Source organism: Pararge aegeria, chromosome 15 (assembly GCF_905163445.1).
Source record: "Pararge aegeria chromosome 15, ilParAegt1.1, whole genome shotgun sequence".
Lineage (NCBI taxonomy): Eukaryota > Metazoa > Arthropoda > Insecta > Lepidoptera > Nymphalidae > Pararge > Pararge aegeria.
This window is the reverse complement of record NC_053194.1, coordinates 16445931-16473376: the sequence shown is the minus strand read 5'-3', so window position 1 is coordinate 16473376 and position 27446 is coordinate 16445931. Positions and strand designations below refer to the sequence as shown.

Below are 27446 nucleotides of genomic sequence, written 5' to 3'. Positions count from 1 at the left end.
GTATATTTATTTATTATTTATTTACATTATCTGACTAAGGTAATAGTTTTATTTGGCTTTTATTGTTCCAACTTAATCTTGGATCCAACATAATATCTCTCCTAAAAAGTTCAGTACGAGGTAACTAGACTTTATGTGTCGCTTGGAAAAAGTAGAATTCTTTGGGACCAAAGTTACAATTTCACTTACTTTGGGAATCACTGTCCCTTCCACTTCTATTTCCATCGGTTGCCAAGAACCCCACCGAAGTAAGAAACTTAATGGTCCAACCGAAATCATTACATACAATCTGCAAGTTTAGCAATGGCCACAAAAACTTTTACTGTAATTCAGTTTGGCAGTTCACCCGACGAACTCTTGAAATTGTGTTTTTGCGCACTTGTGCTAAGATCCAATTTTACTTGTCGCAGTTTTATATTTATTTCTACCGTTCTTTCGCGAAAGTTCCGCCCGAAGCTTGTAGAGAGTGAATGACGATAGTTGTTCTTCATGGGCTTTAGGTTTACTGTTATTTTTATGCTTTTGCATCATAGTTTCAAAAAATACAAAACTCTTTAACTACAACTGAAGTAATTGGTTTTAACATGGTTTTAAAAAGGTTTAATTTTATTAAAAAGCAATTAAGTGGGGTTTACTTTAAGAAAGTATGGTGAATACTATAACTTATTTTTTTTTTCTATTCCTTAAATTATAAATGCAAATGTGTGTCTGGTACTTTTGTTTACTACCCCCGATGTTGAAGACCTCTAGCGCAGTGGCGAGGCCTCGGTTCTGATGTGGGAGGTCCCAGGAACGACCCCTGACCGGTAAAGCTTTTTTAAAGTCCTCTAGGATACAAGATATATCTTAACTAAATTTCATCGAGTTCGGTGCATTATTTGAACCGAAAATAATTAATTAACAAACACCGTCGTATTTATTATATTAGTATGTATAACGCAATTACAGATTATGCCGTGCATATTTATCTGGTTTGTTTCGGCCCTTATAAATAAATGTGCAGATATGCTGTGTTTTGTGTTAATTAAGGCCAATATTGTTCACTGTAATGTCAATAATTTTCATCGTAGGACCTATATTGTTCATCGTATATCATGGACTTGATATTCATGGACACTTCCGCGTGGTAAAGCCTGCTTCTACCAATAAAAAAACTTGTCGCAGAGTACTCCTCTTTGATGTGTTAATGAAGGCTGTCCAATCATCGGCATCGATATCGATAATTCAAATAGGACTCGAGTGGGGGGGTATCGAATGAATATTCAAGGGGTGATTCTAACGGTGGATACAAGAATAACAAGAGGGCACCCGGTCATTAATGTCAGCGGTACCGATTTTAATGGTGTATTTTTTGCTACGTATTTTTAATTTTCAGCATAATGATTTGTATTAATTGCGTCCAAAGAGTTAAAAGGTTTTTTTTTGTTATAGCTATGGCTTAAAACCGTGGAAACCGTATGTTTTCCTGGGAAAAACAGTTACCTTTGTTACTCTCCATCTTTCTCAATAACTCTTTGCTAAAAATCAAGGGTGGGACTAACAAACCGGTGATCGCAATAGATGGTAGTAGTAGCACGGAGGACGCTGCTGCCCATTATTTATTTTATTTATTTATTTAGCAGCACACCCGTGAACACGTGAGTCCCTTCGTACGACACCCGCGGGAAGCAGAGGGGTGGTGACAACGGTATTCTGTTTTGTCACCATACGGCATAATATGCTAAGTGCTAAAAATATTATTATGAAATAGACCTCATACCTAAATAACGAAGCCCCAGTCTCAAGCGGTTAAGGCGACACTGTTGTGTTCCTCGGATACTAAATGGTCCCTAATGACGTTAAGGCTCTCTATCTTTGGCAACCAGCCATGGCACTTATTACTTGATTACGGTTGACTACGGTAATGTATTCTTTTTTACTTGCCCGTGACTTTGCCCCAGTCTATAGACTCTAAAACAGTCTCCCCTACCGATTACGGCCACAATGGTCAATTTCCTGTGAGATTTTCCATATACGCGAAAGTAGTTAGAATGTCTTCTACACATGTTTTTGCCCACACACCTGACCTGTCGTTCAGAAGTGTGTGGGCAAACACATGTGCATTCACTGTCCCCTCACTCTCATAGTTGGACGGCGGTTGCGACATGACCAGAAAAGTATCACGTGCAGGACCAATAGCTTAACGTGCTCTCCAAGGCACGGGGTGAATCATAGCCAATTTCGAAACTCTATGCTTTTACGATGAATTTCTTAAGAGACAAACCCAATACTTGCTTTCGATCCCCGGTTCGGGGCAATAGACAAAAGGGGGTTCTAAGCCATAACGTAATAGCTTAAAGGGTACGAACTTGCAGGCGAAGATTACCACTATTTTCACTCGATTCGTTACGTACGCACTATGCTCCATATGCTCCAACATTTCGCGCGCTCTCGTTTCTTAATAATATGATTGCTCAGCACCCACAAATCAACATATTTAATATAAGTTCAGCTAAGTTCCTAAATTATATTCCGACAAATTAGCTAATATTTTTGTAATGTGCCTCTGTATACGTTTTGGCTAGCTGTAAGTATACTAAGGATATAAATAAGTAAATAGGGGTTACTGACCCAAAGGGGTACTGAGCCAAGAGGGGTTTCACTTACAATAATGAAAATCTTTTGTTCTACAACTATCAATACTTTTTGTTTAGAGTAATGCCAAAGGGAAACAATCGGACATTCAAATGAAAAAACTTTTATTTCAGATTTTTTTCGGGGATCAATCAGGGATTTAGAGATAAGTTAGGGAGAGTGTTACAAATATAATAACCATGCTATACGAATATTTGTGTTACACAAGTTTGTAGCTGAGAAGGGCTAGTTTGTTTTTGTCAAACAACGGAAAAACATTTTTCATCGTGTTGTTGAAAATAAAATTCTAAATCAGACAATGATATGAACTAGGGAATTGTTAACATTGTCTAAAGCAGTATTAATTATAATTCTACAACTGGAGGGTGAAAAGTTATGTCATAGATGGCATATATAAAACTGGCAAGAATCATTATCATTATTTCAAGTCACTATCGAGCCACAAAAGAGGAATGCACTCTAAATTTGGATTGCGTGGTGGACTAAGCTCTTCTCGAGCTTAGTCCACCACGCAAGCCAAACATGGATTGTCGGTATTTACAAGCTTTTGAGAACATTATGGAAAAATCTTCGGCATCCATCTCACGATTGTTTTCTTGACCGTTTAAGCAGTAGCTTCTAAATAGTGCGTACCGTCTCAAGATACTACGGATCGAGCGCGACCCCCTTTTTTTTTTTACTACAAGTTAGCCCCATCGAGAGTGAGGCTGAAAATTGCCTATCACCGCCTAAAGCCCAGCATACGGCCTTTGAAATCGAACCCGGTGTAAATCACGTACTACGTAATCCCACCGCTTAGCCAAAGGCCTCCTTTCGAAGATAACGCATATCACTTTCCCATTATCAATCTCCCATTTTTCATTGGATTCCGCAATTTGCGGAACGCGACTTGACAGCACTACTCAAGGGCCATTAATCCGCCTAACCTCCCCTCCAATAGGGTGGGTACGCAAGACATTACCGGCGAGATACATGCAAGATTTACGCTGTAGCTTATGTAATTTATATGATAGCGGTGATAGCGCGTTGGGAAGTAGCTCGGCTTCTTTTTCGGGGGGCCGAGTTCGAATCCCAGCACGCACCTCTTAATTCTCTAAGTAAAACGCACATACGTTTTAAGTAATTAAAATATCACTTGCTTCCACATCGTGGAGAAAACTTCCTTGCCTGAGATTCTTTTATTCTACAGAATGTTCTCAAAGGTGTGTAAAGTCCACCAACGTTATATATGTATATAGGTATTTATGTTATATATTATTTGTATTTATATGTAATATATTATAGTTATTTTTATTTATTTATATATATATATAATTTATATATTTGTATAATTTTAAATCTTATTACCACCACCTACCTCTTTTCTATGTTTTTTCCATTGACGCCATTGGTTGCCTGGAAGAAATCGTATGTAGCAATAAGGCCACCAAATTGTACTCTCTTGATATGTATTTATATCTCTGTAACTACTTTTTTCCTTTGGTGTACAATAAAAGTGTATTCATTCATTCAATGTTACGGTACGGTAGGGTGGTAACAAGCCACGGTCAACCAGAGAAAATTCGGAAATAATATACTTCCAAATATCCTCTTCCGGGAATGGGTACTAAGATGACTAATGAATATTTCTATGAATAATATACATAAATACTTATAATATACAGATAAACACCCAGACACTGAAAAACATTTATATTCATCACACAAACATTTTCCAGTTGTGGAAATCGAACCCACGGCCTTGGACACAGAAAGCAGGGTCGCTGCCCATTGCGCCAGTCGGCCGTCAAATAACTCATTATAAACTCAAACGTTATACTATTACCTTTAATTAATTTGACACTTTACCGCACTTCTGAGCATTACATTTCTGTTTTTTTTATTCCTTTATAACCTTCCTTTTTGATCTGGGTTCCTCTCATTTTGAATTGCCACCCCAACTTATGTCGTCAACAGATGTATAATTTTGGTCAGTCTGAACTAAGATCTCTTTTTTTAATAAACGCACGCAAAGGCAGTTTTGCTAGCACTTGTTAATCTTGAGTATGATTACTATATAATAATATCAAAATATGACGAGGCTGCTTCTGCTCAATAACCTTAATGGCGAACTTAAGAAAAAAACGCAAAATTGTATGCGACTACAAACAAATGGCAAACTAATTGAAAAAATCGAGACTCCATTCTTTTTTTTTTATTTATTCATAACAGTCTTCTGCTTGTGTATACGTTTTGCACTAAAAGAGCGAATCTGCGTGCTATGGGAGTGGGCAAGTTTTCTCTCAAATATCTCTTTTCTCTGTATTCTCCGCGCCACCACGCACGAAGTCGGGCCATTTCATGTGATTGACGGTAGTTGCGAAAAAAACCTATAGGTACACCGATTTGTGTTAGCGGCCATCTTGAATTTGCAATTGGTCGTATATAGTATTCTACAAGTCAAGCCCTTTCTTTTGATATCCATATTGAGGGATTAGTGAAAAAATATACCTGTAACCTGCCATTTTGTGGCGGCGGACATCTTGGATATTGGAATCAAACATAGCTAAGAACATTCTGACTAATTCACCGTTAAAACGAAAAACACAAAATCAAAATTGGTTCATCCGTTCGGAAGAAAGAATGCCACAGACAGATACACACACACACATACACAGACACGTCAAACTTATAACACCGCGTCGTTTTTACGACAGAGGTTCAAGATGGTCCCAAAATAAACCACTTGTTGCAAGGCCTAAATCTTCCTTGCTATTTTTAGGCCGGCACAAAAAGACATGATAAAATTAAGTCGCCCTAAACCTTGATAATGAAGTGTTATCTTGAACACATAAGCAGCCGTTCTGTAGTCTACAGAGGAAAACTGGAGATACTTTGGCTGGGAGCCACGGCATTTATTGGCCAATAATTGTTTGAGATCAGTATCGTTAAAAAAGTTGCTAACATTAGAAATGAATTAGAATATAATAAATTTCATATCAAACAACGGTATGATGAAAATTAAGCTTAATTTGCTATACTCCGCGAACAGCAGGAGGATCTGTATGGTGTAATTAATAATTTCTTCCATTCTTATACTACACACCACTTGACTTTACAATGAATATTTTTTGTTGGCTTAACAATTATTCATTGTAAAGTCAACATCTCATGAGGATGCTCCGGTTTCGGAGCGAAACGTAAACGTAGAGGGTACATTGCCGAAGATCTCTTTGGTGTGGAGTATAAGGATTGAAGAACTAATTACACCATACAGATTCTCCTGCTGTTCGCCGAGTATAGCTAATTGAGCTTAATTTTCATAATATACTAACGTACCCAGCCCGCTTCGCCGGGCTAGAGTTTGCTTAATTTTATTTAAACAATAAACTTACATCTTTAAATTTTTAATTTAAGTCTCATAATATATGAAATCATTTATTTCTCTCCGTATTCATTCTCTTCTATTCTCTTCTCGAGCGGGTGAAGATCATTATCTACACCCATGTACACCCAACAATAGAATATTATCATAGTAAATAGAAGCTGTATTTGTATAGTATTTGTATAGTTTAACAGTTCAAAAATAGGAGTGCTCCGATCGTCACTAAACTTTACAGGGTTACTCGCCAGGTCAATCCGGAGATTCCATGAAAGTTTCATTGAAATCGGTCCAGCCATTTCGGAGCCTATACGGAACATACCCACACACTTTCTCTTTTATATATATAGAAGATTATGGATTTCCGTAAACGCCTGCTTCTATCCAATATCAGACAACGGCATATCAGAATACAGTTGTCAGCACCCCTCTTCTAGGCGACTAAGGGTATATAACGGCGGAGAATGGATGGCAGCAGCGTCCTGTACTACCATCTGCTGATCACCAACCCATCTGCCCAGCGCGGTGATTAATAGCAAACCTTCCTGGCGTGAGAGGCCAGCAGTTGATTGTTGTAAAAATGATAATAATAATGTAATTGAATGCTTACAGCTAATGGCGAATTATGGGCATAATAAGTGGCCATTTCAAATAGCTATTGCTGATTGCTCACAGTATATCAGCGGAGTTTGATTCCCGCAGGATTCATGAAAAGCTAAAAAACCACGTAGCAGGACGCGGATATCTGAGTGCATAAAGTCTGGACTATGATGATGATGATTTATATAATATCGTTTACGCATTCAAAATTCAAAATTCAAAATTCAAAATTCAAAATTCAAAATTCAAAATTCATTTATTTCAAGTGGGCCTAATATAAGCACTTTTGAAACGTCAAGTCTGTCTGTTTGTAGTGATTCTACCACCGGTTCGGAAGACAGATTCTACCGAGAAGAAGCCGGCAAGAAACTCAGCAGTTGCTCTTTTCCAACATCAACAATTTACATTTTGCATTTTAACATTCATTTTTCTATCTTGTGAGAGCTGAAAGCGGAGCCGGATGCTTCCAAGCAACCTTGTCATTAAAAAATTCATCAATTGTATAGTAACCTCGCTGTAATAAATGTGTTTTAACAAATTCTTTAAACTTGTGCATTGGCAGGTCCAAAATCACCTTAGGAATCATATTATAAAAGCGTATACTCAATCCCACAAATGATCCCTGTACCTTACGCAGACGATATGCAGATGACACTAATTTATGACCATTTCTTGTAAGTCGACTGTTTATGTCCACTTTTTGTTTATAAAGACTAATATGTTGTCTTACAAATACTATATTGTTATAAATATATTGTGAAGCTACAGTAAGTATGCCTATTTCTTTAAACTTCTCACGGAGGGATTCGCGTGATTTAAGTTTATATATTGACCGTACAGCTCTTTTCTGCAATATAAATATAGTTTCGATATCAGCTGCTTTACCCCATAACAAGATTCTATAGGACATAACACTATGAAAGTACGCAAAATAAACTAGCCTAGCTATTTCAACGTCAGTAATCTGTCTAATTTTTCTGACTGCGTAGGCAGCCGAGCTTAGTTTACCCGCTAGTGAATCTATATGGGCACCCCACTGTAGCTTATTATCCAAGGTCACGCCCAGGAAAACTGTGGGAGTCTCTATTTTTAGTGATTCACCATTTATCATTATATTTTTATCAATTTTCTTTACATTTGGTAAGATAAATTCGACACACTTTGTTTTTTTTGCATTTAAAAGTAAGTTGTTAACTGTAAACCAGTGCGACACATACGACATAACACGGTTTACTTCGTCAGAGTTATCTTTACTCCTATCAGTCTTAAAAATTAGAGATGTATCATCTGCATAGCATTCTCATGCATAGCCCTGATGAAATGGCAACCATGAATAGAACGCGATTCCAAATAAATATATTCTATCACACACTTCGAAATAATACAATAAATGTCTTAACAAAAAGTTAGCTGATGCCTTATTACATTGATTTAATATGTCCTTATAACAATAATTAAACACATTCCTACATAAAGGCTAACGTCAGTGTGCAATTATTATTGGCAACTACTAATATTTTAAATGCGAAAGTTTGTAAGGATTTATGAATGGATGTTTCTTACTCTTCCACGCAAAAAACTACCGAACCAATTTGACTGAATTTCGGAATGGAAACACATAGACTGCTTTTTATTCCGGGAAAATTTACGGTTCCCGCAGGATTCATGAAAAACTAAAAACTCACGTACGAGGCCGCGGATATCTGAATGCATAAAATCCGGACCATAATGATGATTTATATAACATCGTTTACGCATTCTCGTTGCATAGCCCTGGTGAAATGGCAACCATGAATCGAACGCGATTTCAAATAAATATATTCTATCTCACACCGAACAATACAAGTGGCTTCGAAGCCGTAGTTTCTGTGGTGAGCATTGGACGAGCTGGAAACTTTTCTCTCAAAGTTAGTCTTGTGTGAATTGTGGAAGAGAATAAATAAACTGTACACTGTATATACTGTAATGTTTCCACAGAATTTATGTTTCATATAGTACAGATCATTTTCGATGCAGGGATAGTTTTAGTACCTTTTCTCCAGATGAGCCAAAAAGGTTCCGTGCAAGGAAGACACCGATGTATTTTTGGAGATCCCGGAGCCTCCAAATATGCGCTGAGGACGGCCACCGAGGAGGTTTTAGTGGATAGCTACACACATAACCTGACTTCCTCCCAAAGAAGTCTGGTATCTTGCTTTCAGGAGATTTCACCCCCATAAGAAAAATAACTTTATCTTTCCGAGGATATGCGTTTCTGAACAATTACATACATCCTGCTCGTAAAAGAAACTTCATGCCTGAGAGTTCCCAGAACGATCTCGAAGGCATGTGAAGTCTATACTCACTTGGTTTGCGTGATGAATAAAGACCTCAACTCTTCTCATTCTGAGAGAAGTCCCGTGAAAACTGGGTTGGTAATTGGTAAATAATTACGATTATAAAGTGATTATAAAAGTTTTTATGAAAAATAATATCCTTCATCAACCAATTTATGTGCTGTTTCAATTTAAGCAATTATTACTTGCTTCAACGGTGAACGAAAACATCCTGAAGAAACCTGCATGCCTGAGAGTTCTCCATAATGTTCTCAAAAGAGTGTGTTCCAATCCGCACTGGGTCGGCGTGGGGGAGTAAAGCTTTAACCTTCTGCATTGTGGGAGGAGACCCGTACCCTGTAGTGGCCCAGTAATGGTTTTATATGATGATAATGACGTCACTGAAAAGTCGCCAGTTGGTAGCATTGATGATATGTTGCGAGGTAAAATACCACCATTGCAATTCCTTACAAAAACTACCTAAAGTTATTTAATAGCAGAAGCAAAACTAGCTACATAACTTCGCGGTTAAAATGTATTCAGAAATAAATCGGAAACAAAATGGCAGGGCTGACGGGAATCGAACGTCCTATTTTCGTTTCTCTTCAAAGCGAGGGGAATTCATAGGTAGGTCAAGAACGGCTCAAATGGTATTTCTTCAGACAATCTCTTACAGGTATTATATGCGGTAAATTGTATTAACTGTTTGTTATATTTATGAAATATAATCGATCATTTCTTTTTTGCTGTGATCGCTCTGGCATTATATACCCAATATAACCTGTTCCCGATAATCATGATAATCATCTGTACGCGATTTTACCCGCGTTAATAAAAGGTTGGACGTGTTATATTGGCCATGGGGATAGACCCCTCCTGTTCATTATCTCCTAAACAATGCTATTAAATAATTAGCACATGTGTTATCTATATAAGCTTTTTTTGGTAATAAAAATACCCTTTTCTGTAAGGATTAGTTTTCTATGCCTTAAAATGACAGTTGAAAATTACGCTTTTTTTTACAACAAATGCGTTACTGTGGTTTATTGAGGGTTTAGGTTTTTCGCAGACTTTTATATCAACTGAATCTGCTGAAAGACCAGTATTTTTGTACAGCATGCTATGTTTCTCTATGGCTGGCCGTTTAGATATCGCAAGTGGATACAACAGATCTCTAACGTTTTTCCTTCCGGCTTGATTTACAAATACCATTATTTCAAGCTGAAAGCGCTCCCTTACTGAAATAAAATATAGTCCATGTTAATTTTGGAACAAAAAGCTACCTTTTTATCATTTTCGTAAGGCTCGAACAGTCTACTTAAAACACTCATAGGAAATAACATACACCAATCAAGTAGCCGATAATAAACTTCGTCATATTAACACACAAGCAAGTAACATTATATCCGTATTTGTAACATTTTATCAAGGGATATATTACTTAATAATGCATAATTGTATTTCGAAAGAAATCCCTGTAAAAATATTATATAAAAAGAAGCATATTTATTTTTCCATACACACGAATTCAGAACTTTCTAAGTGTTTACTTGTGACAACCATATTGAAGATATAAGATCGACACGAGCATAGAACCTATGCTACTCGACGCGTACCTAGTTAAGTGACAGGAGTCATTTTAATTTTGCATGTGATGTTAAAGCTGTATCTGATTTCTTTCAGTACTAACTATTAGGTTTTCGGTTTCACAGTTAAGTATCAGAAACAGTAAATAATGTACCTCTAAAGCCTGTGTGTTATTTCTGTTTTCATTGACACGTTGTTTAATAGTGTCAGAATTAATTAATTTAACTTCAAATCCTGTAAATAGGTGGATATATAGTTAACGGAACTGAACGCAATTATTTCGTCATAGCCTAAAAGGCTATTTTTTAAACTTTGTGCTTGTTTTAAAGAGCAAACATGGAATACAATAATTATGATAACTCATCAATCCCCACGGTCATGTTTGATCGGATACATGGCTATCATTTTAATTTGTACGCATCGTTCGTAATTGACATGTTGTGCAAAAATATTGCGCTCAGTTTTATATTAAAAAAACGGACACTTTATGTATTCATCTCAGTTGTAACCTTACAAATGGTTTTGAAAAAATGTTACAGTTTATTAATTCTTAATCGATTTCCCACGAAGGAGGTTATCAAATTTAATCGACAAAATATCAGTATTCAATTCTTTTTTTTTAAGTTATTCTTCTTTAGCGGCGTGAGAAAAAAATCATGTAAGTGAAATTATACGATGTAACGCGCCGCGCGCACATGGTTACAAGATTTTAACAGGATAAAGGTAGTTGCAAAATCGAGTGAGAGGGAAATACATCGTCAGCTCACTTTTTAAGGTGCGTGCGCACACCGTCACTAAAAACTGACACCCTGAAGTTAGCTATAGTCGACATTGTAGTTTTTCAAAAAACAAATTAATACAGATTTTTGTGAAATCGTAGAACAAAAGTTGTTTGTTTTACAATTTTACTGATAGGAACTACAAGGCCGCGATCTTTCTGGTATTTTCTTTTTTAATCCTGTATATATAAACTAAATAATGCTACTTTGCTTAATTCCTTAAGAAATTTTGCATTAATAATAATTAATGATGGATAGATACATTTTTTATTGCACACAATTAAGGGATAAATATACTAAATATTTAAAACATGAAAAATAAAAATGCGCAAAGGCGGTCTTATCGCTTTAAGCGATCTCCTCCAGGCGATCAAGAAGAAAATAAATGATTTATTAAAATTAATTAATCTCTTCATTTCATTAAATACTAGCTGTTGCCCGCGACTTCGTCTGCGTTTGATTTTGTTTTTTGATGTGGCATTCAATTAAGTTGTAGTTCTAAAAAAAAATAAAGCATTCAGTATCGCTAAGCCTTAAATGAGGGGTTTGCTGCTGTCCGCTGAGGAGTTCTGTCCTCTATCTCCAACCACATTCATCAGATCTACACAAAGTTTGGGCAAAAAAAAAATATTATAACCTCTATAGTACAAAAATAATTATTTAAATCGGTTATAATTTGTCGCAGTTATGGTATAAAATCGTCAAACACTTTCATCGTCTCTCCCAAAGGAACCGAGCTTAATTTCGTGATAAAAAGTATTCTATGGTACTTCTAACACTTCCAAGAATATGTGTACAAAGTTTCATGAGGATCGGTTAAGCAGTTTTTGCGTGAAAGCGTAACAAACAAACATACATTGACATTTATAATATTAGTAGGGAAAGGGTTAGGGATAGGGATAGGGATTATTTGTATTCAAAATTTCCTATTCCAAATCGAAATTCCAACAACGAATACATCTCTCACAGCGCAAATAAATATGAATGAATGAATGAATACACTTTTACTGTACACCAAAGAAAAAAAGTAGTTACAGTGATATAAGTACATATCAAGAGAGTACTATTTGATGGCCTTATAGCTACATAGCGATTTCTTCCTGGCAACCAATGGCGTTAAAGGAAAAAACATAAATATGTGTTATTCTTGATTATATCCGACTAAATAGATATCCGCTTTACGCAATTAAGTACCTACATAATATAGTTTTGCGGTCAAGAGCAACGCAGTTTGACTTTTGCAAAGCGCAAATTATGCTGACGTCGGCCCCGATCATTTGGGTTGCTATTTTTTTTGGTTTACCATAAAAGCAATGTTTTTATTTACACTTTATCTATATGAAAATATTAATAGAAAATAGTAGCCTCTTGTACAAAAAACATTTTGAAATTGAATCCAGTCATGACACGCTCCTAAGTAGCGCCCCACGTTGGATTTAATCGAATCTTTAAAAAAATAGCTACACTTTTTAATCGTCCTCGCTGAGTCCGAGTAATTTGTCAACGTCCATTCCTTCGAGAACCTTCCAAACGAAGCAATATTAGGTAGCCGATGGGGAAAATTTATCGCTCATTTCTAAAGTAAACTGAGGCAAAATATAAAATGCTGGAATTGCTATCTACTTATATAATTAATTGTTGTCTAAAGATGAATTCTGATATTTTATTTATTTATTATCTTTAGCAAAAAAAAAAAAAAGTACTTTTTCACATAATAGTAATGTCGTTTTTATCACACAAACCAATGAGCTTTCCACAACTTCCGTATACATCATCATATCGACCCAGTACCGGCCCAATCCAGGGCACGGGTCTCCTCCTACAGTGAGAAGGGGTTAAGGACTTATTCCACCAAACTGGCCCAATGCGGATATGTGGACTCCACACACCTTTGAGAACATTATGTATATCTCTCAGGCATGCAGGTTTCCTCACGATGTTTTCCTTCACCGTTGAAGCAAGTGATATTTTAAGTACTCAAAAACGCACATAACTTAGAGATAGAGCGAGGTGCGAGCTGAGATTCGATCTCGGGCCCCCGAAAGTGAAGTCGAGCTCCCACCCAATGCGCTATCACCGTTTCGCAAAACAATTATGTTGAATTGGATAGAAGCAGGCGTTACTTATCGGAAATCCATAATATATTATGAAAATTAAAAAACAAACATGACAAATGATGTTGGAGATCAGGTGATGTTCAACAACAACATCTCCTGAGGATGCTCCGGTTTCGGAGCGGAACGTGCGTAGAGGGTACATTGCCGAGGATCTGTTTGGTGTGGAGTATACGGATTGAAGTCATTATAAATTACACCATACAGATTCTCCGGCTGTTCGCGGAGTATAACATATTAAGCTTAATTTTCATAATACTATTATGTTGGTGTTAATTACAAATCACGTTGTAGAAGTATAAATTCGACCTTCTAACTTCTGCACCTTTCGCAGACATTAGTGGATATTAAACATATTGACATATTGACAGCCGATTGGCGCAGTTTGCAACGACCCTGCTTTCCGAGTCCAAGGCCGTGGGTTCGATTCCCACAATTGGAAAATGTTTGTGTGATGAGCATGAATGTTTTTCAGTGTCCGGGTGTTTATATGTTTATTCTAAGTATTTAGGTATATTATTCATAAAAATATTCATCAGTTATCTTAGCTTGTGTTATGGGTATAACACAAGCTACGCTTACTTTGGGGCTAGATGGCGTTGTGAGCGTTGTCAAAAAAAAAAAAAAATATCCTTAGCAACGCAGCTTGGTCATGAAATGCAGCATATAGGTACAGATATTAGTCGGAAGGTAAGAGACAGCTCGGCGCTTAAGTCCTTAAGATCGGGAGCGAGCCGCTTTGTGGGAAGGCAAGTATCAATCGAGTCGACATGATTGGATTTAACTCATATCTGAAGAGCGCTCGACGGCTGGGAGTAGTGCTTCCTCGGAGCCGATACAATGAGACTTATTCTGAGCAACATCGCTATATTTTTAGGGTTCCGTAATAATATTATCTTTATTAAACAAAACATAAGTAATTATAAACAAAAAGTCGATATAAACAGTCGACTAACTAGAAACGGACATAAATTAGCATATCGTCTGAGAAAAGTACAGAAATCCTTTGTGGGGATGGGTATATGCTTTTATAACATGATACCGAAGGTAATATTAGATCTACCTTTACCTAAGTTTAAACAATATATTAAAACACATTTAATAAATCGTGGTTACTACACGATTGATGAATTCCTAAACGACAAGGCTGCTTGGAAACAGGCCACTCCGCTCCCATCTCTCGCAAAACAGAAAAATTCTAAAGATTGTTAAACTTTAAAATGATGTTGGAAAAGAGCAATCTGCTGAGTTTCTTGCCGGCTCTTCTCAGTTGAATCTGCCTTCCGAACCGGTGGTAGAGTCACTACAAACAGACTTCACGTTTCATAAGTGCTTATTAATTAGGCCTACTTGAAATGAATGAATTTTGAATTTTGAATTTTGAAAAGGCTAATAAAATCACTCTCGTTTTGAACACCTCCATGGTAAGCATTGTGGTTTTAAGTGAGAGATCCCAGGTTCAGTTCAATTTGGCAAGTTATAATTTCCGAATTTTCTCTGGTCTGTTCGAGTGAAAGGCTATGACGGGCGTGGTGGATTTTTGTTTGAGTGTTCCCCCTCTAGAGGGGGGAATGCAACATAACCTCCGTCCTACCGAAGGGTCGGACATAGCCATAAAGATAGATGGATAGAAAGTCTTTATTGCACATAAAGAAAAAAACAAATTTAACAAAACAAAAGGTAAATAAATATATATGCGCAAAGGCGGCCTTATCGCTTGAAGCGATCTCCTCCAGACAACCTTTGGTTGATGAAGCATGTTTGGTACGGAAAACGGGATAGTGCAACATTCAATTTAAAAATAAACAATTGATATACATTACATGTACTTTACATACTAATACTACATAATATATAGATAAATCTTATATATGAGTACATATATACATAAATACATAAATCATTACATATTTTACTACATTTTAGATAGGAAATATAGCATATAGCTTTCCATCTCGCCAAAAAGGCTTCGACTGTCGCTATCGATTTAGCGTTTCGGTACGATGTCGCGTAAGCACCGATTTTGCGTATAAGTTTAATATAACTTGACTTGCAAACTCTAACAGGTAAGCCCGCAACCATCTTAGACTGCATCATCGACTAGGTATTGCAGTGAAGGGCTTACTTGTCGAGGAATAGAAATAAAATTAAAAAAAAAGCTGTCCTAGATACAGCGTCGTTCTATTCATTTATAAACGTATTATCTCGAATACACCGCATCAGATATCTATTCACTCTCATTCTATTCATGCCGCGTTGAATCGTTGTCACTGTACAGTCGATACCATCACTAGCTCGTTGTGCCGAGGAAGGACGTGTCAAGCGAGACGGCATTATGCGCGTGTTAGACGAGTGAAAGGAAAGGACGGATTTCATTGTGTTGCGTCTCGATTGTTGCGAGTTGTTTGCAGAAAGGAAGCTGCCTTTGCGAATATGTCGCCCTAGTACACACGTTGTTGTCACTTTTCTTTTTTTTCTGTAGATTTTTTTAATGTTTTAGACATCCTACAAAATATGAGTTAGTTAGTTAGTCATTATTGCTTTTTGTCTTGTGCTTTATACATTTGTGTTAAAATCATCATCATCATCACCATCACTCACTCACTACAAAGCCGGTCTGGGGTTTAAGCTGTTCTGATCACCTCCTCGTTAGCGCGGGAACCCCAACAATCGGTTGGGGTGGTTGGTAGGCGTCCGGGAGGTATACAACGGGTTCCCCGGGCGTCTAACAAAGCCAACAAGAGGGGAATGCCGTTGGACCTGGACTTCTGGGTTTACCTTGGGACCCCAACGTCCATCAGTTCCATCAACTGAAAAACCTTTCCGACTTTTGAAACGTTCACAATCATTTTTTCAGCTTTTATGCTCTTCAAGTTGTTATTGTTGTTTTATGTGAGCGGACTAAAATGCATTTTATGCTCTAGTGCATAAACATGTCAGAAAAAGGATATAGTTGTTAGTGACTTACCGGCTCTAAGTTCTAGTTCTTTTGAACGTAAGGCATCCATCTTGTGAGGAGTTTACGCTTGTTGCTATTTTCTTATTCTCTAGGGTTCGAAACAAGTCGGGCAATCTTCGAGAAAGATTAACTTGACATTAGCCGTCAATTACAAATCTAATATAAACTTTACGTACGATAGATTTAATTCAAATACATTCTTGCATAACAAATATTAGCTTACTAGCTGTTGCCCGCGACTTTGTCTGCATTTGTTTTCGTTTTTTGACACACACGGACATTAAATTTAGGTGTAGTTGTACTGACTTTTTTGAAACTGAGCATAATTTCGGAATAAAAAGTATCCTTTATTACTTCTATTACCTCAAAGAATATGTTTCCAAAGTTTCACGAATGTTCAGTAGATTTTGCGTGAAAGCGTAACAAACAAACTTACACTCACATTTATAATATTATAGTTAATAGGGTAAAAAGTATCCTATGTTACTTCTATTACCTCCAAGAATATGTTTCCAAAGTTTCATGATGATCGGTTTTGTAGTTTTGCGTGAAAGCGTAACAAACAAACTTACATTCACATTTATAATATTAAGTAGGGATTGGGATTATTTGATGTTAGTATTTTAATCACGATATATTTATAAAATATGTACAATATATATAATTTGATTCACAAGCGGTAATCTAATGACAGTAATAAAAAAAGGTTTATATTGTCTTTGCTCAAATTGAAAAAAATGACTGGTCTCTTCCCAGAATTAAAAGGTTTAAAACTTTAGTCCACCACTCTAATTAAGTGGGTATACCTTATATTTAGTGGGATACCTTTTGAGAGCAATAAAGAGAAAGCTAAAGAGCTTTTTTTTTTTTAATAATTTGTAAATGATAGAGTAAGCGGATACCTGATCGCCTATAAAATCGCCCCATGTGCCTGTAATTCAAAATTAAAAAATTAAAAAAGTCATTTATTTCAAGTAGGCCATATAAGCACTTTTAAAACGTCAAGACTGTTTTGTAGAGACTGTACCACCGGTTCAGAAGGCAGATTCTACCGAGAAGAAGCCGGCAAGAAAAGCAGCATTTACTCCTTTTCAACAGTTGCTCAATTACACCAGCAATCATTCCCTTTAGACCAGATGAGCTCTGTCAGAATAAACTCTACTACTACAACAAGTAGTTCTTCTACTAGCTAGATACTGTCAGTACGGCTTCATAATAACCTTTATAAATCAATAGCTGGCATCTATACAAATAGTTATTGTATAAGACCTATATACCAACGTAATCAGGTCAGTTTTTATAAATACCATATCGAATCATCGATCAATGTTACAGATAAATTATTTCGTGTATAAAATCTGAAAACGCTTTTTTACTGCTGCTTTCATTTTATGGGAGGTTGGCGAAAGGGGGGTTCGCCAACCCCCCATAAAGTGGGGAGTTGAGGTGGAGGTTTCAGATGAAACCTTTTACCGGTTGACTGGGAATACGGATTTATTTAGCCGCATTTTAATAGAGCTGTTTCTCTATGTATCCTTATCATAGTTTCATTATTACTGATTCGTTAGAAGCATTGGATTCGTTATTTGTTTTGAAACTTTAGGTGTATTTTTTTATCAGTGTTTCTACCTATACTTGGAGGAATTATCAAATAATATATTAAAAAATTCGGAACCGACAGGATTTGAACCTGCGACTCTCTGGCAATCGCGACCTGAGCGCTTTCCCAATTAAGCTACGGATCGCCTACCGTCGAACCCGAAATTAGTATACTCTTATAGCGACTGCAGCGCCTTTTTATTATTATTATTAATTTATTTATTGCACACAAAAACAAAACACAAAGAGACACATTAAAAATTAAAAAATAATAAAAAACTAGTTTAGGTGTGCAAAGGTGGTCTTATCGCTAAAGCGATCTCTTCCAGACAACCTCTGGCGAAAGAAGTTCTCATAAGGAACGGGTTGGTGCGGCAATAAAAAATTATACCTACATAAAAATATGGCAAACTAAACTACATATTATAAGTTCTAATACTACACACATATAATCTTTATATATATATTTCTTGTGTGCGTGTGTATGTCACTGAACTCCTCCTAGACGGCTGGAATGAATGATATGAATGAATTTTTCGGTATGCGTTTGGGTGGCGCCCTGGATGGTTTAGATTCACAAATCAGCCCGACAGATGGCGCTGGGGTCAGCTAGTTGTTATATATAATACCGATATATTGTTCATACATATAATAATAATAAATTGCATACTAATACGCTACATACATAGAAAATAGTTTTCCAAACGACTTTTAAAAAAGAGGCAAGGATTTCGCCTGACGTATTTCATCAGGTAGGGAATTCCAGGGTCTGACACAATTAACTGTACATTTATGTATGTACACATTTGCATTTTAAATTTATAAAAATGTAGCTGCACGCAATTTTTATTGTGTTCATATAATTTAAGGTGTAGTTTTGCCCCGATTTTCGTGCATCCATATTATATAAAATACTACGACAATACATACATTTGTTTGACGGCCGATTGGCGCAGTTTGCAGCTACCCTGCTTTCTGAGCCGTGGGTTCTATACCCACAACTGTGAAGGAAAATGTTTGTGTGATGAACATGAATGTTTTTCAGTGCCTGGGTCTTTATATGTATATTCTAAGTATTTATGTATATTATTCATAAAAATATTCATCAGTCATCTTAGTACCCATAACACAAGCTACGCTTACTTTGGGGCTAGATGTCAATGTGTATATTGTTGTATTATATTAAAAAAAAATATATATATATTGAACACAATTGACAACTGGCCCCATAACGCTTACTGTAGTCCTGTTGTATGATGGGTACTAAGAAGAATAATGATTTTTTTTGTAATTTATTTACGTAAATACTTATAATAAACAGATAAACGCCCAGACACTGAAAAACATTCATGCTCATCACACAATCATTTTTCCAGTTGTGGGAATAGAACCCCTAGCTTTGGACTCAGAAAGCAGGGCCGCTGCCCACTGTGCCAATCGGCCGTCATAAGTTGTAGTACCGGTCCGACGCAGGAATCGAAGCCAGGACCTTGTGATCCCTAGTCCACCATGCTAACAACTATTACAGAGAAGAAGCCATTAAGTTAAAAACAAAGTTATTTAAAGCGAAATGTACTCCATTTTCTTTTTCTTTGAACTAAACTTTGAAGTCTAGAACTACGAGTACATTTTACTAATTGTTAACTTCCCAAACTGCCTCACGACGTAGTTAAACGTGTAACTTAATACTTAAATGTTGGATCAATATTAGTTTTCGCCATTTGGTTCTCTAATTTCTTTTGCATTGGTTTTGTTGCTTTGTATCTTGGGTTCTGTCGATCGATTTTAATACAAAATACAGTCATATTTGTCACGTGAGAGAATTCGGTTCGGTTCGGATTCATACCTTTAAAATAGCAATTCTTGTATAATACATGTATAAATATATATATATAAGTATTATATATGTAAGTTTTTCATGAAATTTAGTGTGAGGGGGTTTCGATAAATTGAAAGATAGGTTTCATTTTTAAAAAACTTTATCTTTGTCGTTTAATCCGTGTTTTCAGGCAATGAAAAACTGGTACAATATCATTAGAATACGTAGGAGGTACCCTGGTTCGATTCCCCGGCAGGGTCAATATGGAAATTTATAAATTTCTGAATTGCCTCTGGTCTGGTGGGAGGCTTTGGCCGTGCCTAGTTACCACCCTACCGACAAAAACGTGCCGCGTAGTTTAAGGAAAACTAAAAATTACGCTTTTATAAATAAACTAAAGTAAAGGAAGAAAAGAAAAGTTTTGTTTTTTTATACCAAGCGGCTTTTGAAGATTATATGAACTATTAATTTTACAAGTTACCTTGTCACTAGAAAATACATCGATTGAAACTGACAAGTTTTTTATTTTACTAAAAGTTAACCTCGACTGCAATCTTAGCTGGTGGCCAGTGATGAAGCAATCGAAGTCAGTAGCAGGCTAAACTATTTGGAGTATGGCGTCCCAATCGGCTAAATTTCGGCATCGTAACGGAACGCGAAATCGCTTGGCGGCACGTCCAGACCAGAGAAAACTCGGAAACCATAAAGCCCCAAGCAGACCCCGTCGGTGATCGAACCTGGCCGCATAAGTATTTAGGCTACTTTTAATTCTGGAAACACATCAAATTCCCAAGGATGGTTTACAGGAACGTTCTTATTTTTACACCAGTTATTGTTCTTCTGTTGCCACGGTGTTACCCGCGTTGAATTATAATATATATATATATATATATATTTAAATTACGTGTATTTACCACAGAATTAAGAATATACAGAAACTGTGTACACGACTAATATTGAGGCATCAAAAACCACTTAAGTAGAGTTTCACGAACAGGCAGTTAGTCACTTCATTCAATTTAGCAGTTGACAGTAATTACTTAACCTCTAATGTTCTTAACGTTTACTGAAATTGCGAAAATGAGAAAAAGTTTGTGAGCTAGCAACATTCCGCCGGTATCAAGACAGACGAGCACTGGGCGTTTTCGCTGATTTTGGACACAATGCAATAATGGCTGAATGAGGATTCTGTATGTTCTTAATTTTATGGTACAGCACGAAACAATCACCACGAATTTCAACGCAAGTTTTAGTCAAATATATATATCTTAATATTTTTTTGAACTTCTTTAGGCGCGACTAGGGAGTAAATCAGTTTTTTTTCTGACGAAAGTAACGGTTACGTCAGACGTCTGTGTAGTTTCCACTATTTAAAAATAGTAATTTGGATTGGTCGTTGGCCAGCTAGTGGCAAATATCATAATCAATTAGAATTATTTATTTCCAATATTTTCAAACGGATCAATTGTGAATGCCAAAGTGAATAAAAATACTTAAGAAAAAAAAGTTAAATTGACAATCTCTAAATATATTTGTTTATTTATTACTTTTATAATAAATAAATTTTCTAACGACTGCCACATTCTATAATATTCAGTGACAAGGTTATATTGATTTGCTTTGCATTTGCTGATCTTACCATCAATTTTCTACTCCCAATTATTCTATTTAACAAATGTTTTTTTTTTATATAATGTGAAAGTGATATTTATGAATTTTAAATGGAATATATAATGAAATGGTGAATATTAAATGAAATGGCGGAGTGCCAGGAACTTTTTACTCTTTTATCAATAAATAATAATAAAAGTTTTACTTCGGTAAAGGTTACACGCACACACTTTATTTATCTGTGTACGTTCAATGAAAAACATTCTGTTAGGTATACACCTCACAGTCAATAAAGTACCTGCTCACGTTAGTCATGAAAAACAACTAGACGACTAGGTAATAATAAATCACAGGACACTAATAACCCTTGGTAATAAAATATATAATACTCAAGATCTAAAAAAAAAAGCCTCCTATGAAAAAATTGTCTGAGATCCGGTGAACGGTTTGATAAAGCATTAAACACATAAGCAAGCTGGCTGAATTGTTGGGATGAAAACATGTATTTTCTTGAACTTGTTTGTGGGTCTTATGTGTCTTTCCTGACACAATAATTGTATATTTCTGGCACAAAAATTTACCTTTGTCACGCTGCGATTTTCAGTGAGAAATCCTTGAACTATGCAAAAACCTCTTTTACTTCAGTACGTTGATCTAGTAATACAGCGTTAAATATGGTGTTAGAATGGCAATTTTGAAAGCCAGCTTGAGCTATCGAAGCCTACACTCTAAACCTTTGTTATGAATTAATGAATTAACTTTTTTTGTACACCACCGAGAAAATTTTATATTATAAATACGAATGTAATACTTGTAATATAAATACGAATCTAAGTTTGCTTGATTGCTTATTCACATCTTAATGAATACTGATGTGGTCATGATTTTTATTATTTTTATTAGTGTTTTTACCTACACTTGGAGGAATTATCAACTTTATTAATTTAAAATGCATACAATTTTTTTTTTATATGCATTTTAAATTAACAAAATTGATAATTCCTCCAAGTGTAGGTAAAAACACTAATAAAAATAATAAAATTATAAAACAAGCAATGTGTCATCTCTTGTTTCAAACGTGTCTCATTATAATATGAACCTTTGAAAAAGTAGATCGAAACTGCAACGTTTCTACTAGATGACGCTACAGTCGCTATAAGACTGTTGTAAAAGGCATATACTAATTTCGGCATCAACGGTAGGAGAGCCGTAGCTTGATTGGAGAAAGCGCTTAGGCCGCGATTGCCAGAGAGTCGCAGGTTCATATTCTGTCGGTTCCGAATTTTTTTTTATGCATTTTAAAATAATAAAATTGATCATGAATCTTTGCATATACTTTGTCAAGGGTAAAAAAAAAATCATGTATGCATGTGATAGGAAATAAGGAATTAATAAGGAATAAATCCGATGATTATATTAAATATATCAACAAACCATAGTTTGTATACTCATTGATAGTGTATTGAAAATCGAATAATGGCCTTTAGTATCAAAGAAAAGTACAAGGATAGGAACAAGAGTCGTATATACTGGTGATGGAGTTGAGATAAGTTGTTAAAAGTTTTTGGTACTATGGTTGTATCTGATGTTGCATCAGATAAGTATATCTCATCCTTTGGGTTATTTAGGTATCATATACGGATCCCTAGCATTATTTTACACACACAGTTTATGTAGCAGAGGTTGCTCTATGCAAACAACTTGTTCCAAAAGTCCTGATGTTATAAGTGATCATAGTAGTTATGTTTGACCTGTCTTATATGTCTTGTATCAAAGGGTCTAGCGTTATAACATACTACTATGTCGTAATTGTGTTTATAAGTCTTGTTTTAATTGATTGAATAAAAGAGCAACGGTAGAGTTTCTTGCCGAAGACAGCATTCCGAACTGGTAGTAGAGTCATTTAAAGGTAACAAGTAATATGAATTATAGAGAAGCTTAATATACAGTATTAGAGTCGGTCCAGTTGACAGGGCTATAAAGTACAGACCCACAAAACTGCTCTAATGCAGGTTGGTGGGCTTTAATGATATCTTTTATAAAATAATACCTTAATAGTACTGAAGAATAATAGTCATGAGAATAAATAATTACTGCTAAGAAACTAGGTGTTAAGATTCTATAATACTGTTAATTCATTAATTAACAGTATTATTGAATACACGAAAGATCTAAGTGCCATCCTGAACATTGTGAGTCTTGAAGTTAATATCTGGTACCCGACTACCATCTATCCTCTATTTTTTAGCACATGCACAGAGTACCTTTCATCCAGAATAAAAAGTACTGTTCACTAGGGATAGAAAAACTACTTTTTCTTTTACTTTTAGCGAATGTAAACCTAAATTTATAGTTTATAAATTTAAGTTTTAAAACATTATGCAAAGTTTAACTACAATAACATTACAAATATTAGGCAGGTACAATAGGCGGCCTTATCGCAAACAATCCATATCTACCAGGCAACCGTTTACAGAGCAAGAGAAAAGTTACAGTATAGGGTAAGAGGTGTACACAAAAAGTAAGAAAAATAAATTCCAAAAGTATAATAAAAAACGCTAGATTTACCAATATCTATAACTATATTATACATATATAATACAAAATTTGCAATTTTATGTAAAATACGTAAAATAACATTAGTAGGTATAATATTATGCGTGGAAACCTGTATTAGTTTTAAGTCAATCAATTTTTGACCTATTTAGTAATTACAACTGTTGGTTTTTCAGTCAAAATAAATATAATAGTAAGCCGAGAACGTATAGGAAAATGACATATATCCACTATACATAAATGCTAATGATAAATACATAGTAAATTATTAGTTATAAATACCCTACATTTAATAAGCCAGCGGGCAGCAAGAGGCGGGTAAAAGCAAACATTTTACAAAAATGGCCAAATATGCTAACTCATTTCGAAGCTGTAGCAGAGAAACTGATTAAAATTGCATCCTATAGAAGTTCTGTCATAGGTTAAATAAGAATTCGTGTTTAAACAAGGAGCAAATATGGGACTCTCAGACTATCACCGCTGTAACGTGAAAACGTAATAAATGTAAATCGCGCTGTCGGATCGTCTGACGTAATCTGACTTCTGACAACGAGGCTGTTTTCCACGCGAATAACAAGTCGCAAACACGAGTCATAGGATAACTTTGAAGATAGCGCAAACAAGCTGATTAGAATCCTAAATAAGGTAATTTGGAAAGGGTCAAGTGGATATAAACAGTCGACTTTTATTCATTTATTTATTTACTAGCGGACCCCCGCGACTTCGTCCGCGAATGAGTCAATCGAGAAGCTAGAATATCTGATGAAATATCATAATCATCGTGGGTAGCTATGTAGGAACCTACTATTATTTTACGTGGTATTACAGTTAATACATACATACATACATGCATACATACATCCATAGATCCATCCTCACAAACTTTCGCATTTTTTATATTGGTAGAATTACCATCCTTCGATCTTTGTCCCATATGCCTTGCGACTAGCAGTTATTTGTGAAGAGTTATGTTCTTTATCGCCGTCAATATTTATCAAATTAAAATAAGACCGTACATGCTTGATAGTATAGAATTTCAAATAAAAAAAGAATTATTAAAATCGGTCCAAATTTAAGTAAAATTGATGAAAAAATTCATCCCATTTCCCGGAGGAAACTTATTGTTTATCGGGATAAAAAGTAGCCTATATGTTGACCCGGAATATCAAATACCACTATACCAAGTTTTATTTGAATCCGTTCAGTAGTTTTCACGTGATGCCCAGACAGACAGACAGACAAAAATTAAATAAAAATCTTTTTTGGACTCAGTATCGATTATAAAGCATCCCCCGGTCAAAATTTAAAAAATATATTAAACTAGCTGTTGCCCGCGACTTCGTCTGCGTTTGATTTTGTTTTTTGATGTGGCATTTAATTTAGTTGTAGATCTCAAAAAATTAAAGTATGTAATATCGCTAAGCCTTAAATGAGGGGTTTGCTTCTGTCCGCTGAGGAGTTCTGTCCTCTATCTCCGACCACAGTTTTGGCAAAATTAAACACATATTATAACCTCTATAGTACAAAAATAATTATTTAAATCGGTTATAATTTGTCGGAGTTATGGTGTAAAATCGTCAAACACTCCTCCCCTCTCCCAAAGGAATCCTGCTTAATGTCGGGATAAAAAGTATCCTATATTACTTCTAACACTTCCAAGAATATGTGTACAAAGTTTCATGAGGATCGGTTAAGTAGTTTTTGCGTGAAACCGTAACAAACATACTTACATTGACATTTATAATATTAGTAGGAATGTACAGAAATCTTCCAGTTACAGTTTTATTATAAGTAAAGATAATTTACAACCAACAATAGGTAAAAAAATTAGTATGACATACTCATTTCTTTTTTTGTACTGAGTCACATAGTAAATTTGAAAAGAATCAAGTGGATATAAACTATCGACTTTTTTCATTTATTTATCTATAATGAACAATCAAGGGTAGATACAGTTTGGCATATTCATTTCTTTTTGTACTCTCACATAATAAATGTTCAACTATTTACATGTTACCACAGCATACATTTAAATGTTACAAGACATTCCTATAGACTATTAACAGTTTATTATAAGTCTCTTAATATCAACTAATAAATGTACAAACATTACTTTATCTTAAATTTATTTAATTAATTATTATGGATATTGGATAGGATATTATAGGCACATGAGGCACTTACGCCTCAGATTGTTGGACACAGGGCGGACCGTTGAAGGACGTATTCCTTGCATGCCCCTCGAAGTGTTTTCTGTTTATAAGCGATACCCGCTTACCATCATGGGGGCCAACTCATTGTTAATAAAATCGTATCTGATCGGAAAGCAACATATGGCTCAAATAACAAGTTTAAATTGCGATACTTAGACAGCAACAGCTTACATGTCAGAGTCACTGGATTACCACAGTATTGAAGAGTCGAAAGAAGTGCATAAGATCCATATGCCATTTAAGCCCCACCAAACCATACTTTGATAAGTTTAAAATACTCACGTCTCCATGTCTATATATTTATGAGGTGCTTGTATTTGTTAAAACAAATGATCAACTATTTAGATATTCTAACAACGAATGTAGTAGGAATAAAATATGTCATTCCAATCAATCAATCATACACAATTTTTCGCCAAAAGTGTCTTTAATATGGCACCTATTATTTATAATAAGCTACCGGCGTCATGGCGGACAGAAACCTGAATGTTATATCATTTAATCGTAAAATTAAAGAGTTCTTACTTAAAAAGCGAAATTTTGCTATTATAGAATATTTATGTGACATATTGGATAGAAGCAGGCGTTACTTTGCGGATATCCGTAATATATTATGAAAACTAAGCTTAATTTGCTATACTCCGCGAACAGCAGGGGAATCTGTATGGTGTAATTTATAATTACTTCAATCCGTATACTCCACACCAAACAGATCCTCGGCAATGTACCCTCTACGCACGTTTCGCTCCGAAACCGGAGCATCAGGAGATGTTGACTTTACAATGAATTGTCATAAGCTTAATTTTCATAATATTTATGTGAAATTTTATAGACCTTTGATATATATTTATTAATAGATTTGTTGTATATTGTTATTATTATTTGATTAAATACTTGATAAGAATTTAATTTAATGAGCATTGTAAAGACATAGTTTATAGGAAACCAAATTTGCATGCCAATTGATGGCGATTTTTACTGCAAATAAAGAAATTGAAATATATAATAAGTATATATAAAACAAAATGTAATTTTGAAATTGTTTCAAATAATCTCAATTTTGTTGTAATGAATGAGATTATGAGGCGTGCACTTTTGGATTTTCCAACTACTTATTTGTACCAAGATGAATATTGAATATTTTATTGCATAGGTATATACCTACATAAATACTTATAAAATACAAATTAAAGTACACAGTGAATTTCTCATAATGTTTTTTTTATTTTCTCAAAGCGTTTTATTTGTTTTTGTACAAAGAAGAGTTTTCGATACAATGCGTATTTTTTATTTCGCTAT

At 35.3% G+C, this 27446-nt stretch overlaps 1 protein-coding gene across 1 annotated transcript in view; it reads left to right on the top strand.

Annotated features, from left to right (window-relative positions):
• LOC120629962 (muscarinic acetylcholine receptor DM1) overlaps window positions 1-27446 on the top strand; it is a 44708-nt gene that overhangs the window by 1622 nt on the left and 15640 nt on the right. The gene's annotated exons all lie outside the window — the stretch shown is intronic.